Genomic DNA, 6,764 nt, shown 5'->3' on the forward strand with positions numbered 1-6,764 from the left:
ACACATCTTGATTGCACATTCAGTCAATTTCAGACTGCAGAAGTTGATAAAAATCTTCAATTTCCTCATCTTTGGCTTTGGTGGTTGGTGAGTAAATTTGAATAATAGTAGTATTAATGGGTCTTCCTTGTAGACATATGGATATTGTCCTATCACTGACAGCATTGTACTTCAGGACAGATCTTGAAACATCCTTTGTGATGATGAATGCCAAACCATTCCTCTTCAATTTGTCATTCCCAGAATAGTAGATCATATGGTTGTCTGATTCAAAATGCCCAAAACTGATCCATTTCAGCTCACTAATGGCTAGGATATCAATCTTTATATGTTCCATTTCTTTCTTCTTCTTCTCCTTTTTTTTTTTGACAACTTCCAATTTTCCTAGATTTATACTTTGTACATTCCATGTTCTGATTATTAATGGATGTTTCCAGCTGTTTCTCCTCAATTTGAGTTGTGCCACATCAACACATGGAGGTCCTGAAAGACTTACTTTATCCATATCATTAAGGTTTGTTCTATTCTGATGAGGCAGCTCTTTCTGAGTCCTACTTTGAGTGCCTTCCAACCCAAGGGGCTCGTCTTCCTGCACTGTGTGGGACAATGTTTCCAAGCTATTCATAAAGTTGCCCAGTAATGTATTAGACAGTGTTTCTCTGATATTCATAAGGTTTTCCCTTCCAGAGCAGCAGAGTTTAAGTACATATGTGTGTGTAATTGTGGTGTGAGTGTGCATGTGTGAAGTATTTGTGAATGGGATGTATGAGTGTGAGAATGTTTGTGTGTATATATATGTGACTGTGTGCTTGTGTGAATGTATGAGTTTAAGTGTATCTGTATGCAAGTATGCATGTGTGTTGCCACCTCAACTGAATAGTGGGAACTGGCCGCTGGTTTCTTTATCATCCCCAATGTGCTGGACAACAGAGTCCCAGAGGTGCATCATTTATGGCTCTTGCCCTCCAGGAGGCCTGATTTTCTGTAGGAGATACACCTGCTAGAACTGATAACCCAGCATGGCAAGTACCAGGATTGGGCTGCACAGGGCACAGAGAATCCAAGGGAGGCACTGGGCCTAGCCTGGGAGCCAGGAAAGGTTTTCTGAAGAAGATGAGGCTTGAATTTTGTCTGGAGTTTGAGAGGAAGAGTAGGAGTCACCCAGTGCCTTTAGGTGAGTGGGAGAATTCTGCTCTATGCAGAAAGTACAGCCAGGGTCAAGGCAAAGCATGAGAGTAGGTGGGAATGTTTGAGGGATGGCCATGACTCTGTGTCGCTAAGACCAGGGGGGCATGGTGGAAGGAGTGGGAAGGTCACAAGAGAGATCATAGCCATGTCACTGCACCTTGGGCATCAGGTGATGGGTGAGGGAAGGTGGTGATGGTAAGGCAAGTGAGATCTGCTCTGTAGGTTAGAAAGCTTGCTCTGGAGTGGATGTGGTCAACTAGAGGTCAGATTACATGTGACGACAACCCAGTGGGGAGATGATGTAACCAAAGCGAGGTAATGAATTCAAGAAGTGTTTAAGAAGTTTGAATCTTCAGGATGTGGCGAGCTGTAAGTTGTGACACCCAAGACAAAGATGCCTCTGGTCCAAGGTTCAGGAGCTGGAGCTGAAGTAGATAGGGATCCCTGAAACTCTAAAGTGTGACAAGGGCTGGTACTGGGAGACTACTTACCCATTAGAAACCAGAGAGATGGGGCAGTCCAGCGAAGAAGTCAGGGGACCTCCAGAGATCAGGGCTTGGAACCCCTTGCTGGGCTGCTGGCTTCACAGCAGGCTTCAGAGGCCCCAGCCCTAGGACTGACTGCTCTTCTCTCTCAACTGCCTGGCACAGCCTACATCCCACCCACATCCTCGTCATCTGTCACATTCTGACATGACAGCACTGCTGAGAAAGAGCAGAAGGATCTTGAAAAAGCCACAGAAGAAAGGAGGCATCAAAGTGCCATCCCAGACCTGCACTCTCTCCAGTTCCATAGCCAGCTTCAGATGTTCTGCTCCTGCTAGGACCTAAGGGAAACCACTTGTTCACCAGGGAGGCCTGAGCCACATGCCCCTCCCCTGGGGAGCTTCAAAGGTGGCTTTCACAGAGCCTACATCCTATTTCCTACCTGGAGGTGTAGGGACTCTTTCCCCCCTGCTGCCTTGGATCCTTAGGTGCTTTCTGCTTGGAGCCTCTGGCTGACACAGCTCAGGGAACACCCTTTCCTCTCCCAGGATGTCTTCTTGCCCCAGTGCCATTGACTGAGGATTTGTCACCAGCTGTGCTCACTCTGGTCCAGAACAAGGGCTCTGTTCTGTCAAGGGCTTTGCTCTGTCAAGGGCTCCATCCTCATCAGACCTGAATCTGGAGTCATGTGCCTGGGATGCAGCATATCTTTCTTGTAGAGTTGAATCTAGCTCTCAAGAGCCTGCTTAGGGGAATGAGGTCCCTGAATCCCACCTTAAGACTTTTCTGGGAAGAACTGTGCTTTGTAGGAGTCTTTTCTTTTCCTCTTTTATTTTTCTTTTGCTTTGGAACTGGGAAGAGAAGAGCAGTTCCCAACATCCGAAGGTATGACTGGGAACTTGCGACTCTGGGCCCACACAAATTATATGTAGACCTGAGGGTAGTTAGAATGTGATCTTTTCTTGGCTTCCAGAAACAAGCTCTGGGCTTTCTGGGCAGGGCAAGCAGGGCCCATCAAGGTGGAAAGGGGTCAGGGAATGCCCTGGCTATAGACTCACAAGACCTGGGTTCCTACCCTAACAATTTCACTTTAAGTATTCTCTTTGGGCTTCAATTCTTTGCTCTCTAGAATGAAGCCAGTAATACCAGCTTCCTTAAGGCTGATCTACGGAGCTCTGGTGGTGTAGTAGTTAAAGCATTTGGCTGCTAACCAAAAGGTCAGTAGTTTAAACCTACCAGCTGGTCTGTAGAAGAAAAATGAGGCAGTCTGCTTCCATAAAGATTTATAGTCTTGGAAACCCAATGAAGGTTGCTATGAGTCAGAATCAACTTGATGGTAGTGAGTTTGGTTTTGAGAAGGCTGATTTATGAATTAAGTAAGATAATACATCTGAAAATGCCTAAGGGTGTCCAGCACATAGTAGGTGCCAATTTAAAAAAAAAAAAAATCTATTTAGTAATGTACATAAATTACCATATACCAGCTGTCCCCCAGTTCCCAGTACATGGAGAGCCTTAGAAGGGTAGCCCTAGGTCTGAGGGTATAGAGGACAAGAACCCCTACTTCTCCTCCCCACAGGAACACAGGTCAGATTAAATGCAGCCAGCAGATGCCATGGTGGGAGTGGGGTAGGGGAAGAGCTCAGTGCCATGAGAGCTGGACCTATTAGGCTGTGGGAGCTGAGGGCAAGAGATGAGGTGTGGGCTGGGCCTTTAGGGAAGGAGGGCCAGGAGCTAGTCCTAGCAGGATGTCAAAAATGGGAAAAGCAATGAGGATGGGGCTAAAAGTTAAAAAATCCAGTGTGGGGCCTGCTATGGATACTTAAGGGCCACACTCTCCTTTGATCTATGAATCTTGAATCTCTTGGTTGGCAAGGAGCTGGCATGACCTGCTGGTATGACCCATGGGGACCACACAGTCCTATACTTCAGTCACTGAGACAGTCTCTGGGGCCAGAACTGCCTTGGGCCTCATGGGCATCCTGGAGTCTTTGCTGCCACAGACCCTCTCAATAATTGGAAAGAGAAGTCCTCAACCCCAAGGGTATGACTGGGAGCCTGGAACTCTAGGAGGGGTTGGAGCACAGAAGCTGGACTAGGCAGTGGCTGGGATATGAGTCCTCTCCTCAGCCTTCAGAAGCAAGCCCTGGGCTTTCTGAGCAGGGTGAATAGATTGGGACAGATAGAGAGGGGTGGGGAGAATCAGAGAAGGGCAGGTCACACCCTGGGCTCCTCAAGGTTAGGAGGCTCCACATAGCTCTCTTCCCTCTCCCGAGCAAAGCCAGGGCCTGGCTAGTGGAGGGATGGATTTGATAAGAGAGATCTAGAGTGAGGTATAGTCACAGAGACAAGGAAAGAGAGAGACGAAGAAATCGATAGATGAAAAGAAATACATACTCAGGTAGAGAAATCTATATAGATAATGGAGATGGAGAAGTGAGAAAGGGAAGAAAAATAAAACAGCAGAGATGGACAAGGAGAGAGAAGATAGTGCTTTCACCAAGTCCCAAAATAGCAGCTGCTGGTGCCGGCAGCCTGCCCTGAGATGCCCCTTTAATTGGGGCTGAATTCAGCATTCTCTGAGCCTAGTGCGGGTGTCTCCGAGGACGGCATGTGCTGGTCCAAGGTTGTCAGAAAAGGCCCAGCTGGAGCTGGAATGTGCCGGGTGGGTGGCTTCCTGCCCCTGGCTCCCCATTCCCCCTCCAGCTCCCTTCCTGCACACTCAGCTCATGAGGTGTTGCACTGAGGGGGTGGCTCCAGCTCTGGGAAGGTCAGGGCCTCTCCTGTTCCATGGGGCAGAAGCATGGAGGGCTTGGGGGAAAACAAGGCTGAGGAGCAGGGAGATGGTGGAGGGGAGTGGATGATTTTTGCTTTTGGAAGAGGGGATTGTCAGACTCTTGGATGCTTGTTGTTAGTTGTCACTGAGTGTGTTCTGACTCATTGTGACCCTGTGCAGAGTAGAACTGTACTCCATAGCGTTTTCAGGGCTGTGACTTTTTGGAAGCAAATAACCAGGCCTGTCTTCTGAGGTGCCCCTGGGTGGGTCTGAACTGCCAACCTTTTGTCTAGTTGTGGTGTGCTTAACTATTTGCATCACTCAGGGACTCCAGCTTGAATATTTAGTGCTATTATTTTAGGGATAAGTTATGCTTGATAAAAACCTGACAGGTTGATTTGTCTGCTCCCATTCTCTCTTCTAAATAACAGTACTCAGTTGTGTGGTTTAAGCAGCTGTAATGTAAGGTACCACCTCCTCTCTAACCTGTTTACCTATTGCTTAAGAAGAAGGGAGGTCTGTTCCAGCTGGGTATAAAAAGTGGCCTGGCTGGGCTCTATTTTCCTTTAGGTCACCATGAAAACAACTGTTATTCCTCACACTGTGAGCAATTTTCATTAGATGCCAAAAATTTTTCCAGCAGCGTGAAAACAAAGACAGGGAGAATTGAAAACCACCATCCCACCTCCTTGCTCCATCACATGGAAAAATAATTTTTTAAAAAGTGTATGTATTTATGCCAACATTCATGCTTGTGATACACAATATCTGGGTTAATTTTAAGATATTGATTGATAATTAGTTGACCTTGGGTCAGGATGCTTTTTTTAGCTGAGGGAATTCCCAGAAAGGGCTGACAGTGAGAGATGGCAAAGCACCACTTTTTTTATTTTAGAAGCTAAGAGACTAAGTCCTGAAGGGGCACAGCACTCATGACAAGATGTTTCTCCAGGATACCAGTGTTGCCTGGGGCTGGGGAAGGTTTCCCTGGGCTTGGAGAGGCCAACTTCAAGACGAACAGAGACATCTAGAGACAGTACAGACCACGGATTAGAGTTTCTGAGAGGAAAAGGTCTTACAGAATGTGGAAGAAAGGGAATTAAACTGGCCTAAAGTGTACTGGAAGGCAGCTTGAGGTTTGAATATACCCTCCCTGCTACCTGCCCCAATACAATTCCAGGTATAAAAGACACCCAGGATTGGATTCTGGAGGGAGAATTGAAGCTGAGGATGGAGTCCCCTGACTGATACATCTTTTGGAAAGACACTGAGTGCCTAGGCCTGTGTGGAGCTACAGTGGGTGGGAGGAAAAGAAGGGGACAACGAGAAGGATAAGTAAAGGACATGCTGGTCCTGCTTCAGGGAATTCACATTTTGGCTGGGGTAGCAACTTTGTATGTAGGGATCAGGCATAGAATAGTACATGGTGTGCTTCTGGGCTGTCTTGGGTGTTGGTAAATTAATTCAGAGAAGTGTGCCAACAAGGTGGGCTGGGAAAGTCAAGGAGAGATCTTCAGAACAGAAGTGACTGAGGATGAGCCTTGAATAATGAGGAGTCGTCAGGCAAACAAGAATCTGAACTCTTGAAGTGTCCTCTCATTGCTCTGCCCTGAGACCTGGGCGTGGGGGATGATCAGTACCCACCCAGAGTTGGTTCATCTCTAGATTCAGACACAACTCAGAGAACCACCAACCTTCTCTATTGCCTTTATAAATCCTCTGTGAATTTCAGAGACCCTGGTTCTGTCCATGGTGCTGAAACCCAGGATCCTTGTCCAAGTCTCACCTTGGGAGGACCAAATCTTTCAGGGTTTCTCAGTTTCATTTTCAGTAAGAAAATAGCAGGTAAGTCCCTTACAGAGGGTTGTGCATGGAGGCTGCAGCCAATCCAAAGACATCTGTCCCTCAGAACACAGACCCCAACTCACCTTATCTGAAAGGACTCACTGGGTAGAGTAGGACAGAACAGGAAGGCCTTTTCAGTTCAATTATCAGAGCACAAAGCTGCCATATCCTTGCTGCCTATGTGCAGGGAACAATCTGGGCAATTTTTTTTTTAACCTTTAGATCAGATTTTTATTTTTATTTTTTTTAAATTTTTATTGTGATTTGGGTGAAAATTTACAGAACAAATACACTTTCCATATAGCAGATCACATACACTTTGTCTCATGACATTGGCCACTATTTAGCACAATGCAACATCTCTTCTCCCACTTCCTCCCGATAGGTACTGCTTCCCTGTGACCATCCCTCCATGCACTCCTACCCCCTGAGCTGTCTCCCTGTGCCTGAGCAGCCCTTCTTTCTCTCTT

Source organism: Orycteropus afer, unplaced genomic scaffold (genome assembly GCF_000298275.1).
Source record: "Orycteropus afer afer isolate SDZICR_OR568_19922 unplaced genomic scaffold, OryAfe1.0 scaffold00233, whole genome shotgun sequence".
Classification (NCBI taxonomy): domain Eukaryota; kingdom Metazoa; phylum Chordata; class Mammalia; order Tubulidentata; family Orycteropodidae; genus Orycteropus; species Orycteropus afer.